The sequence below is a fragment of the Neomonachus schauinslandi genome, chromosome 4 (assembly GCF_002201575.2).
Source record: "Neomonachus schauinslandi chromosome 4, ASM220157v2, whole genome shotgun sequence".
Lineage (NCBI taxonomy): Eukaryota > Metazoa > Chordata > Mammalia > Carnivora > Phocidae > Neomonachus > Neomonachus schauinslandi.
This window is the reverse complement of record NC_058406.1, coordinates 75,802,775-75,816,351: the sequence shown is the minus strand read 5'-3', so window position 1 is coordinate 75,816,351 and position 13,577 is coordinate 75,802,775. Positions and strand designations below refer to the sequence as shown.

General features: G+C 42.0%; 1 protein-coding gene across 3 annotated transcripts in view; it reads left to right on the top strand.

The window, feature by feature from the left end:
- Nucleotides 1–7,130: 7,130 nt before the first annotated feature.
- Nucleotides 7,131–13,577, top strand: part of TGFBR3 (transforming growth factor beta receptor 3) — a 198,592-nt gene continuing 192,145 nt past the window's right edge. For all 3 annotated transcript variants that reach the window (XM_044914557.1, XM_044914556.1, XM_044914558.1), the window contains exon 1: nt 7,131–7,422. The gene's annotated coding sequence lies outside the window, so the exon portion shown is untranslated. The remainder of the gene's footprint in view (nt 7,423–13,577) is intronic.

The following is a 13,577-nucleotide window of genomic DNA, read 5'->3' as shown; positions in this document are numbered from 1 at the left end:
CATTTAGGTTCTGGGAACAAGACAAGGAGCCAGCATAAAAGGATCAGCCAGTGGAGTAAGAGGGAAACCACTAATGCTCCATGTCCCTGCAGCCAAATAAAATGTCTCAAGGAAGAGAGAGTGAGCTCCTGGGTCATAAGCTATTGAGTGGTTAAGTAAAATGAAAAGTGAGGATTTGTCACTGGTCTGGCCACAGGGTGACCTTGACCAGAGTAGGATCTGATTGGAGCTAGTTGAGGAGGAAATGGTGGGTAAAGAAGCATGGGCAACAAATATAGATACCCCCTTTTGAGGAGTTTTACTATAAGAGTAGAGAAATGGGGGTGAGATGCGTATGTGGGGTTGAGTAAGATTTTCTAAAATCAGAAACATTATAGTATGTTTGAAAGTTATAAGTTGATGGGAATGATATGAGAGAGAAATCTGAGGATACAGGTGAAAGGAATTACTACAGGATGAAAGTCCTTCAGTAGTTGAAGGAATGGAACCTAGTGTGCAGATGGAGGAGGACCAATTCATGCAGAGTAAAAAGAAAGAAATCAGAACAGAGACAAATAGACACAGATAAATTGGCAGATGTGGTGGTTGGAAGGTGAGGATATTTTCTTCTGAAGGCTTCAATATTCTTCAATATTCTTAGTAAAATATGAAGCAAAGTCATCAATTGAGTTCAAGTAGAGGGTGGAAGTTATGAAGATTTGAGGAAAGAGGAGGAGAAATAAAATAACCTCTTGGAGAATAAGAGACTGAGCTCATAAGGAAAACATAGTCGGATTGCTGAGCAGCATTAAGAACCCATTGAGCACTGTGGTCTTAAATTTAAAGTGAGATCACTCATGGTTGTGGACGGTGAAAAAGTGGTAGGGATAATGGGTTACAGATTCTGGTGGGGATCATTAGAATTGTTGGAGCCAAGATACTAGAGTGCATGAGTTGGAACAGTAAAGACTGGGGGTCAGAGAGGAATGCTTGATACTGAGATTTGGGGGGTGCCTGGATGGCTCAGTTGGTTAAGCATCTGCCTTCAGCTGGGGTCATGATCTCAGAGTCCTGGGACTGAGCCCTGCATCATCGGGCTCTCAGCTCAGTGGGGAATCTGCTTCTTCCCCCTCCCCACCGCTCCCCCTACTTATGTTCTCTCTCTCTCTCAAATAGATAAATAAAACTTAAAAAAAAAGGAAAGAAAGAAAGAAAGAAACTGAGATTCGGGAGGTGGAGGAGTTATTTCTGATGAAAAGACCTGGACATTATCATGGTAGTAATAAGCAAGTGCAGTAGGGTGGAAAAGCTGGTCACTGGAAAGGAAAAAGTCAAAGAACTGAGGGCCCAGAGTTTTCCAGAGGCAGAATATACAAGGGATTTTACTGTTAATTTGTCATAAATCTCAGATGGCAAACTGGAAGTTGAGAAAGGGAGAAAGATTGAATTAAGTTAGGGGATGTTGAGAGCCATATGATGTTAAGAATCCAGGTGATAAACAATGACTTAGAAGCCTTGGATTTCTTTCTTTCTCTTTCTTTCTTTCTTTCTTTCTTTCTTTCTTTCTTTCTTTCTTTCTTTCTTTCTTTCTTTCTTTCTTTCTTTCTTTCTTTCTTTCTTTCTTCTTTCTTTTTAAAGATTTATTTATTTATTTTAGAGAGAGAGAGTATGAGTTGGGTGGGGAGTAATAGAGGGAAAGGAGGTAGAATCTCCAGCAGACTTCCCGCTGAGGGCAGAGGCACCATGGGGCTGACATGAGCCCGACGTGGGGCCTGATCCCAGGACCCCAAGATCATGACCTGAGCCAAAACCAAGAGATGGTTGCTCAATAAACTGAGCCACTCAGGCGGCCAAGAAGCCTTGGATTTCTCATGCGGACTGATGGAAACAGGACTGTGAGGCCCTTATAGTCTCTTACAGGAAAGTGAATAATCCATTCTTATTCTAGCATCTTTCTTAGGACCAATCTCTCAGGCACTCCTGTTTTATAGGCTTTGCATTCCTTTGTCATTGTTCAGAATGGTCTTTCAATTGTCTGCATCTGCTGAATCCTCAGCTAACTTCTTACCTTGCTCTGATCATCTCAATTTTCCTAGCACTTACAGTCACATTTGATAGTTAACATGTAATATTTTTTTGTTCCTTAGTTATCTTTTTATTATATTTCCTGTCACCTCTATATCTTTTACCACTTAATATGGCTTAGCAAATTTCAGTGAATATTGGTTGGATTTTGGAACATGAAAGAAACTAATGTCTTCCAGAAAGCAGCATAAATTGTAAGAGTAAACTGGGGAAACTTTAAAGGAAGTTTTAATTAAATATTTTATAACACATTTCTCAAATGTTAACAATGTAAAGACTCTCTTTAAAGAAAAAATTCGCAGGTACCTCTGGGAATAAGTTTCCCACTTTGAAAAACACTGACTTAAGAAAACTAAAGTCATTATCATTAAAACAAAAATACAAAATGAAAACAAACTTCTTATTGAACTCATTACTGAAATCAAAAGAATGTGTCTGCAGAACCCAGTTGAGAAACTCTCCTGCTTAGATTACATATTAAAAGAATAGTGAGTGACCTAAAGAAATGTATAACAAGTAATTTTGTAATGAATATATGGAAATATCCATTTTCAAAATATGTTTGGAAATGAATTTTATAAGGCCAAACTTAAATCAAGGCCTTCCACAAAGTGCTCAATAATAACAACAGTAATAACAGAAGGTCAATAACAATAGCAATAATAATTTTAAAATTTGGGTATTTAAAAAAATTTGGGTATTTTTAGTAGTTTCTTGTATTTGTCAAAATGAAGGTGATGAAATTTGTAATATTCACAGATACTAATATATGTCCTGGCTGCTCCTTGTCTTTTTTTGGTTTCCCACATAAAATAACATGTCCTGGTTTGTAATTTTTTTTTTTTTTCCCTTCTCCAGGCCAAAACAAAAGTTCTCCACAGGGCAGCCATGGAGGTGGGGGCCAGGGTGAAGTCTTCCCTCTGAAATCCCTGCTCCCTGAGACAGGGGGAGCAGGCAGTCTGCCACATCCCCTACGGAGCTAAGACCACAGGGATCTTGGGGGGGGGGGGCGTTGCTGTTACTTTGAAATGGTGTGAGGTGTCCTGCTTTGTCAGAAGCCCTACCGAGGGGGAAATCGAAGGTGCATTGTGGAAGCCTCCATTGGAGGTTCCTGCACCAGCACAGGAAATGATAAGTTTGCAGGAACTCTGTGGTTACTCTAAGGGAATTTGCTTTGGATTTTTATATCTAAATTCTCTGAGGCATCCCTCAGGCCTGAATCAGGTGTCTGTTTTGGGCTCTGCTCTGCATGCAGGTTCATCTGACAGTACGTTTTCCTCATTAATTTGAAATCGGCCAGCCACAAATTTCATCAGCGAAAACCAAATTCTAATCTTGGCTATAGATATAGAAAATGTGGCTTTAGATTATGTTGCTATAGAAAACACCTGTAGGTATGAATTGGAATCTTTATAGGCGATTTTTAGAAATAAAATAGTAAATCTGTCTGTAGTAATAGGTCAACCAAGGAGAAAATAGGAGCACATATTGTAGTTCGTAGACCAGTATCCTGTCACAACACTATGGAACATTTGGTTCATGTTCTGTCACACATTCTTAAGAATAGTTATGCAATTGCCTCCAAGATGTTGGCTGTTTCAGACAACCTTTAAAGTTAGGGTCCCTTCTCCCCTTTACTGGGTGAAAGTAATCTATTTTTATGTGGTAGTAGTGGGTAATATTTCTCCTACACAAACTTTTGTTTTTATCTTTTGAAACTTTTAAAGAATTGAGCCTAAAGAAATAAGACTCTCTCTATGCATGGAAGGAGGCTGTCTTTGACCTGTTGCAGCCCAAAGTGGACGTTCAGAGCAGACTGTGGGGCCAGGGGACCTGGCTCTGCCACTTGCTGGTTGTGACTTTGGACAAGTTACTTGAGTTCTCTTTTCATGTTTTCTAATCTGTGAAATGAGGATACTAGAGCTATTATAAGGATTTAGTGAGTTAGACTTTGTCAAGTGCAAAGCATGTGCGAAGTACTATATGAGGACCTGTTAAAAAAGAAAAACCAAATGATTTTCTAATGATACAGTTTTTCAGAAATTTGAGGTGTTTGCTTCTATAAGGAACATAATAAACAGGTTAGTATGAATTTGTTCAGTTGTCTGCTAATCAACAGTATCTGGAGATAGGTCACTAAATATGAGTCCTCGTAAAATGAACAGTTCTGCACCTGTAGGAGGGGAGGTTCCTTGTGAGAAACACAGCCTCAGTAAATTACTGAGACTCTGGCTATCACATTTTTCCCCAAGTGTGATAGATAAAGTACACCTCTTTATTTCAGCCCTCTGCTTATAATTCTTTCTGAAAAATTTCAGAAAAAATGAGCAAGACACCACCTTGGACCAAAGGAATCTTGTATATTATGGTGACAAATACTGTAACTTGGAAGCAGTCCTGATTCATAACCAATGAAAGGAGAGGATTCATTCCTCCCAAATCAGTTAATATTGCCCTTAATAAAAGGTAGGGGAATCATTTTTTTAGAACTTTGCTGGGGAACCAAAAATGTAAGTTTATTTTAAAGCTCTGCTCAATGTTTCTGGTTTCTGAATTTATGAAAATAATATCACATTATTACTGTAAAGATTTGAAGAGAAAATACCTCTAGACATTGTCAGTTTTGTAACTACCTATATAATTTCTTGTGTTTTTTCATGTCATCTATTTAAACTGCTGAACTAATTAAATAACCCTGAATTTTAAAGATGTTTTGCCCCCCAAAATAAAACCAAACAAACCCAAAAAACAAAACACACACACACACACCAGAACCCAACCAGCCCCAAATCCCTCAAACTTTTCATTTTGCCAATATGTAAAGCTTTCGGGAGCAGTATGCTCTGCTGGTTGAAGACTTGGGCTCAGAACTATATGGATGTGGGTTTGAATCCTGGACCTCCCACTTACTAGCTATGCTATTGTGACAAGTTATAAGGCCTTAGCATATATATAGGTTTGTACATGGGCCTCAGTTTGCATATAGCCTTATAAAGCTGTGAGGAGTAAATATATTCACATGTATAGAATGTTTTGGACTCTGCTTGGCACAGAGTAATTGTTCAACAGATGTTGATAGTTACATTATTGAGAATCTGGCTCCATTGTGAACAGTCATTTCACTCTTCAAAGGCAAGACACTCCTAAGAATTAAATTACTTAGGACTTGGTTTTTCTCTCTCTCTTCTTCTACCATGCCATTTTATTTAGAAATTAGAAAGCCTTGGGATGCTTGGCTGGCTCAGTCAGTAGAGCATGAGATCTCAAAGTTGTGTAGAGTTAGGGTAGAGTTTACTTTAAAAAAAAAAAACTTGAAAAAAAAAGAAATTAGAAAGTCATAACATGATTGATACGTTTAAATGTAGGATTAGATATTCACACCCAATTCAAGTGTTCATGTCTGCGCTTGAAACTAAAATTTGACCGTGTGAGGCATGAATACTATGTAATTTGAGTCTATGAGAAATCTAAGGCCGGGGCGCCTGGGTGGCTCAGTTGGTTAAGCGACTGCCTTCGGCTCAGGTCATGATCCTGGAGTCCCGGGATCGAGTCCCGCATCGGGCTCCCTGCTCAGTGGGGAGTCTGCTTCTCCCTCTGACCCTCCCCCCTCTCATGTGCTCTCTCTCATTCTCTCTCTCTCTCAAATAAATAAATAAAATCTTTAAAAAAAAAAAAAGAGAGAAATCTAAGGCCTTAAGTCTAGAGAGACTATATCAAAGCTGAGGCTAACTTCACCTAGACTGCTTTGCCTTCAGGGTATCATGGCTATGTATATCTCCAAGGCCTAGTTCAACCCTCTCAAGCAGTAGGTGCTCAATAAATATTGGTAAGGAAGGAATGGTCCATTGGGGAGGTTTTTAAAGTAAGCCAGGTAATCAAAGATGATTTGACCTTTATGAAAGTATCTCCTGGATTCCCTCTGTATAGGTACAAGGGAAAGAGGGTAAGAAATACTTCTTTTCTCAAAGTGGGGAAATGGAGTAACTTTCCAACTAATAATATAAGCAATAGTATAAGAAACCTCTCTATTCCATTCCAGTATATTAAGGGCCTAGGACTTTAAAGCTGGGAGAGGTCTCCTAGGCCAAGTTCCTCGCTCTACAGAGGAGAAAACAGCCTCGGAGAGTTTAAGTTGTTTGTCCAACTCGAAGTCCAGTCTCAGAAATCTCTCAGCACATGATCATTTCACCAGCCCGTTGGTAAAACAGTGTCCTGTGACTTAAGGATGTCGTTTAATAGAAAAACGAGGTGTAAGCACGAGTATCAAAGTGGCGTTCTGCTTACTGCATTCGTCACTCGTCCAATGGGCAGTTCACAGGCACAGGTAGGTACGCAGAAGTTGCACCCTCGTTTCCATCGCGCCGAAGTTAGGGTAACGCCGGTAAAGCTGACCTAGCTCCTTTATTTGTATTAATTTATTTAGCGAGCAGGGAGAAGGGCTGGGGAAGGCGTTCTCCGCTGTGAGAGAAGGAGGCAAGACCCCACTGACGCCCACCATCAGAGTGCATCTTGAGATAACAAGCAGGATTAGGGGTGGGAAAGACAAACAGGGACAGGATGAATGTGTACAGGTGTGTGTGTGGGGGGGGCTTTGCTAAGGAGTGGGCAAGAGGGTGTGATCAGTTTACTGGAGGATTTAGAATTTTTATTATCAAGACTGAGGTAAACCAAATAAAAACCCAACGCCTCCAGAGACCTGGAAAGTTTGAAGGACGCAGTTTGAGGGAGCGGATCCGTGCAGCTGGCGTCCGCGTCCCCACCGCCCCCAGGACTGAGACACCCACTCGCCGCCCCACCTCGGGCGCGCAGCAGCCCCGCGGTTCTCCGTGCTCCTTCTCTCCCTCCCTCCTCAGCCCGAAGGGAAACGCTGGCTCCAGCAGCGCTCGGGACTCATCCATCAGCAGGGGAGGAAAAGGGGGAGGAGAGAGGAGGCGGGCGGCGGGAGGAGGAGTTTCTCCGCCGCGCGGAGCCCTCGGTGGGGCGGCGGCGGCGGAGTGCCCTTCCCCCCGCGCGCTGATTGCTGTGGCGCCCTGCCCGTCCCCGCCCGCGTGTGTGTGTGAGGGAGAGCGAGTGCGCTGCGTCGGCCCGATGGGGGTAATCGAGGGTTTCGGGGACGCCGAGCGGCGCTTTCCTCTTCCCAGTGAGTGAGAGAGGGAAATCGGCGGCTCTCGTGCCCGGCCACTTTCCCTGGTCGATTCCTGGAGCTCCCTGCAGGAGGTGAAAGTCCCGGCGGGTCCGGATGGCGTAGTTGTGCCGCGGCGCAGCAGCTGCCGGAGCTCGCGGCCGCCGACCGCTGGGCGGGGAAACTTTCCTCCAACTTGCGGCGGGTGGATCTCCGCTTGACACACCGCCTCCGAGGTACGTGCGGGCCCGGCCCCGCGGCGCTACAGTCCGCGCCGGGACGCCCCTGGCCGCGCCACTAGCCCTGCGCCCGTTCCGGCCGCGGGCTCTGCAGGCTGCGCGGTGCCTGTGGGCGCTGCGCGGTGCCTGTGGGCGCTGCGCGAGGCTCCGTGCCTGTTCGTGGCCGGGGTCGCACCGGCCGCCCGGACCCCCGGGCTTGGGAGGGCCGTGTTGGTCCAGCAGTGTTTACGCTCGGAGGAGCCAGGACCCGTGGCCCGCGGTGCGTGGGGAGCGGCCGTCCTGGGTCGGGTGGGCAGCGCTCGGGGCGATGCGCTGTCCTGGGGAAGACGCCTCCTCCTCCACGCCTGTCCTCGCTCTTCCTCTCCGCGGTTTCTTCCGACCCCCGCGGGGCGCGCGGGCCACTTCCATCTGGGCGCGTGACAGCGTCGGTGGGAAAGGTTTGTTGTGGGTTTGCACTCATTTGCCGTTGCGGAGGCTGCGCCCTGCGACTCGCGCACCGACGGGAGCTGCGCTCCCGGCAGCGGGCGCCCTCCGGGTGTTGTGCTGGCGGCGCGGATCGCTGCCGCCCGGAGCCCCGCAGAGAGCGCTCCCCGTTAACAGATTAGCCCATTACCCAGGTCAGTTTGAAGGCTTCTCTTAGCATGTTCATTTGATTAGAGCAAACTGGAACTCTTGGGCTGTTGCTAGAAGAATCTGCTTGCAGACTTGTTATTATTAGGGCATTTGCCCACTTTCCAGAATCACGTAGGGTAGGGAGCCGGCGTTGTCAAGCGTGAATTACCTTGGCACCGTGGAACTTAATGGATTTAGTGTGTACTAAAAGAGCTGAGAGAAGAAAATCGCTCATTTCCTTAGCTGTGAAATGGGAATAATAATGGGTCTCATAAAGTCACTGTGAAGATTGAATGATTTAATATATGTGAAGTAACTAGAACAGTGCCTGGCACCGAGCAAGCGCTACACGAGTGTTAGAGCAGCTTGTCCTGAGCCCAGAGGTGATGGGAAAAGAGCAAAGAGGGTAAAGGATGGTAGAGTGACAGCCTGAGATGGGGAACCATGCGTTTTCTGAACATCTCCCTTAGAAGAAAAGTGAGCGGTTTGGGTGGAAAGAAGTCTATAAGTAACGAAGCACATGTCAAGACCTTTTAATTTTCCTGAAATGGTACTTTAAGGCTGCCAACGGTTATTTCACTGTGAAATCAGCTATTTTTCTTGAGTAATAATAGCTAACGTTTACTGAGCCCAAACTGTGTCACTCTCCTATATGCCTTGCGGACCACTTAAACCTCACACCCACTCTGTGGTTAAAACACTATTAGCCCCATTTCACAGATGAAACTATAGAGGTTAGTTACTTGCTCTAGCAACATAACCTTCTGTTCTGGCTTCAGAGCTAGCTTAGTCACCGAGTGCAGGAGGCGCAGTCAGATTTGTGTGCAGTGAGCCCAGGGTCTTCTGCTGTTGTTCAGCTTCCCATTTTAGTTGGACATATCCCTTGAAACAGGAATAAGGTATCTGTAATTAATTTAGGTGATGTACTTATTGGGGTGCTGCATTACAGCTCTGAAACTGGATCCAAGTAATGAAAAACAGAACCCTGATTGGTATTAATATGAATCTTTATTCTTAATTTCTTTTATTCTCTACACATCGTCAGAGTTACTTGGCTTCCTTAGGAAACAGCTTGGGGTTGGCACAGGAGGCAGGGAAATAATTCTTACCCCCTTAAGGGCGATTAAAATGAAATTGATTTCATGCCATTGTGTCAGTTAAAGGATGTTGCTCTGTTTCTTGGTGTTCTCTGCTTTTGGCTTTAATTCTGCATTGTTTAGTGTTTCAAGGCTTCAGCATATTTTCAGCCCTTCAGTTTGTCTTTGTCATTTGTCAACTTTAATTTTTCCTGTTTTGATGGAATCGGACCATTATATGGCAGCTTTGCTTAACAACTGTTGATCCAGCTCATGTTTTTAAATATAAAAATCACCAACTTACTTTTGAACCCCAGCACTTCAAAGGCAACCCCTGGGGAATCCATTGTTATTTTGAGTATCAGCCAATAGGGGGAGTATAGCACACCATTGATGTCTATCAGGCACTTAAACCAGTTTTTAGGGTGTCAAACATACATTTCAGAAACGGAAAACGTTGTGGCTTTATCTAGCAAAATCACCAAATTGCTTTCTGAGTTTACAGTGGAAAACTGGGTTTAATTTCAACTGATTACAATAAGAATGACCTTGAGGACCAGCCCTATATGTTGGACATATGTCAAGAACTCTGGTGGCTGGACAGGTATTAAATACACTCACATGTCATTTTCTCCGTTTGTTTTCCCTAAGTGTGTGTAAGGTAATTTTGTGCACTTTGAATAATATTTCAAGTTCTCCCAGGAGAACTGGTAGTCTAAAGAGATCCATTGTGAATCTTTTTGTAATGATCCTCATTTGTCTTTTGTAGAAAATGGGATGTAGTGAATTTGTTCTCAGGGAGGATGGTGTACTTATAATTCTGTCATTATCATTCCTCATCAACATCTTCCAAGTGCAAGACAATGAGGGATTGTTATCCTGAGTAACAGCAATTCTAGGCATTCTTCAGAGGCTTATATTTTAGTAAATAGTAATAGTTCAGAAGTATCATACTTGTCTAGTAGAAGTGTGAAGTGTCTATAGACACTCATTCTTGTAAATATAATACAAGCATTGTTTAAGAATTAACATACTTGGAAAAACAGTGAAACTGAGTTTCATTTATTTATTTCTAAAGATTTTATTTATTTATTTGACAGAGAAAACACGTGCGCACACAAGCAGGGGGAGAGGCAAGCAGAGGGAGAGGGAGAAGCAGGCTCCCCATTGAGCAGGGAGCACAATGCAGGACTCAGTCCCCGGACCCTGGGATCATGACCTGAGTGGAAGGCAGACGCTTAACCGACTGAGCCACCCAGGTGCCTCTGAAACTGAGTTTTATTTATTTATTTATTTGAAAGATTTTATTTTATTTCATGGAGAGAGACACAGCGAGAGAGGGAACACAAGCAGGGGGAGTGGGAGAGGGAGAAGCAGGCTTCCCGCTGAGCAGGGAGCCCCATGCGGGGCTCGATGCGGGGCTCGATGCGGGGCTAGATCCGGATCATGACCTGAGCCCGAAGGCAGTCACTCAACGACTGAGCCACCCAGGCGCCCCTGAAACTGAGTTTTAAAAAAGGTTTTCAGTCTTTGCCTGCAGTTTTGTAGGCTAGTTTCCTTTCTTGTTTCTTGTGTGTCAGGTAGTTTTGACTTTATTTCATTTAGCAAGCTAGGGTCATGTGGATCCTTTTAAAAAATAACTTTCAAATTTAGTCCCTTCTTTCTCAATCTCAGCATTGCAAAAGTTACTTCAGGGTAGCATCTTATTTAGGATTTAACTTAGTCTTCCATGCTCTGATATAGTTCATACTCTTCAGCAAACATTTTTCAGCCCCCTACCCCTAATAGACTTCTGGTTCCTGGTCTTGGAGTTTGGCAAATTAGCTGTCCTCTTTCCAGCCTCTGATAGCAGGGGGCCAAGATGCCTTAAGGCTTCCTAAGGCTTTGTCTTGGAAAGCCTTTATAGATTGACAGAATTGGTTTGCTTAAAAGAAGGTATTGTCCTATTCTTTTTAAGACTTAAAGGAATTAATCTTCCCCCTTTTCTTTTTTTGCTCTTAACAGCTATTTGAAAATGATTTTTATCACTTTTGTTTTGTACATTGGAGCATTTTCCTTGTGATTTTTAACTTTTGAAATTTTGAAACTTAATATTAACTACCTTTTGAAATTTGCATAACTCAAGTAAGTAAATGTTTCTAGGGGACTTTGTAACTTGTAAGTAATCTTGTATCACCTCTAGAAATATGGACAGTTTGGAATGTAAAAGAGCGAATCTAGGTGATATGAAAAGCTAGCCTTCCACAAATAACAGTGAGCCTTGAACAATTTCAGTAAGAGATTTTGTGGCTTTGAAAGAAAATTCCTGCACCAAGATCCATGGCAGTAATTTCTCTGGTTTCACATCTTCAGAGTTAACACTTGGAATGGTAGCATTGTCTCTTTTTTATAAAACACAAACTAATTTGTTTGGTTTCTAGTCAAGCTGAAATAAATCAACACAGCTTGGAAGGACTTTATAAAAAATGATCTAGGTTCATTTCCTGGGCTCTGTCCATTTCTAGATTTCTTGTTTTAGTATCTTTTGAAATAGAACATTTGTTTGTTAAGTGACATTGAGCTTTATTTTCTCTGTTTGCAAAGTCCTTGCTTAAAATTTAGCACAGATTTCCGAGCATTTTTCCTTCTTTCAGAAGGAGAGTAGTGATTTTTATCTCTCAACTAAGATGTGTGCAATATTTAGTGTCTGAAGAGACCACTCTGATTTGGACCTTATGCATTTTTTATTCTTTAGTTTTCTAGGTCAAACTTCAAGACTTAATAAGAGGATAACTAAGGGTATACTTACAAGGCATGGTACCTTTTAAAATTGTTACTACTGAAAGTCTGAAATAAGAGCCCTAGAGTCATGCCCTTAGGCCATCCTGATATCTCCTGCTTAAGGTAATCATAGGAAAAAAAAAGATTAATACTGACGTTTGTCCTGAAACTTTTTTCAAGTCTGGCAAGAGGACTCTGAATTAGAATAGAGTGTGGCAAAGTTCATTTTTAGGATTTAATGTTAAATTGTTGCCACAGCAATAATTTATAATTAAATCTAAAATGTTATCGCTATCTTTACTTTATGAAAAAGGATGGTAATACAGAAGCATATACTCTCCCTATCTCTTGGACACTGCACTCCAGGGGAAAGGGGGTCAGAATGGGGCGCTGTTTGCAGAGGAAGAAGCATCTGCTTGTTTGTCCTTCCAAGTACATAATTCGTTTCCCTGGTACATGCTGAAGGTCAGGATTTTGTGTGAAATTGCAGATGGAACATTTGTAAAAACACATTTAAGTTGATTAGTCCTTGAAAAAATGATCTTTAGAAAACAGTCTTTATAATACTAGTCCCTGGGCTTTCCTGTTGATTGGATTCCCCTGGAAGAAGGTCTGCGGTTTTATAGGTCTGATGACTAACCACCACTAATGGGTAAGAACACCAAATGGACCAGGTGGACGGTTGAGCAGAACTTTGGATTTCTTTTTTTAAATTCTTATTTACTATTTTATTAACGGAAACTTGATGAATGCTTAATTTCAGTTTGGTGTGTGAAAAGATTCCCTTTTGAGAGTATAATTCTGTTAGCATTTTTAGTGATTTATGTGTTTTGCCAGTATGAAATTGGTCATTGGATGCAAAAATACACTGGTGCCTGTTTGCAAATTTCATTTCGCAATTAACTGTATGATGATTGCTGGAGCAGAAGGTGGCATATATATATACATTTATATATATGTATACATATATAATTATATATATGTATATATATAATTGGAAGGTTATTTTAAGTAAAATATTTAGATTCCAATCTCAAAGCCCTGGGTCTTTTGTGTGGCACTGCCTGTGTTGTTATGAGTTACCTCTTTTTTATTTTTCCTTTAGAACAAAACATACTCAAACACAAAACTCTCTTCTGAGTGTCCATAAAGAATAAATGTCTCATTTTGTTATATTAGACTTCGTATAGTTGGCTGGCAAATTAACTTCAACTTTGAGGGAAAGCACCATTGACTCATTACATACATTTTGCATTATTACATTGTAAGGTCTTCCCTATATGTGTGGGAGAAGTTTCTGATCTTCTAAATGGGCATCTTTACTATTACTGGTCTGTCTCTTTTTGTCAAAGCCTTTCTGAGCAGACATTCCTTAGTTTTCTTATTCTTCTGTCTTTATAGAGATTGTTACCTGTCATGTATTCATCATATACCTTCTGAATCATGAAAAAATTACTTAGGATAACAACCAACTTTGTGAAGACACACCTATCTTTTTCTTTTGTATTCATCATATTCATCCATTACAATTGTTGCACAACCATTGGATGCATCATGTTTTTGGCCAGGGGAAGGAAGACCTACTTGATACACTTCACATTTCACTTTTTTTTTTTTTGTATTTATGCCTTTTTCAGTTTGTGGCGTCCTTTATTTCATTATTAGAGTTGTTGCTTTCTAAGATATTCAAGATTTTAATTTCAT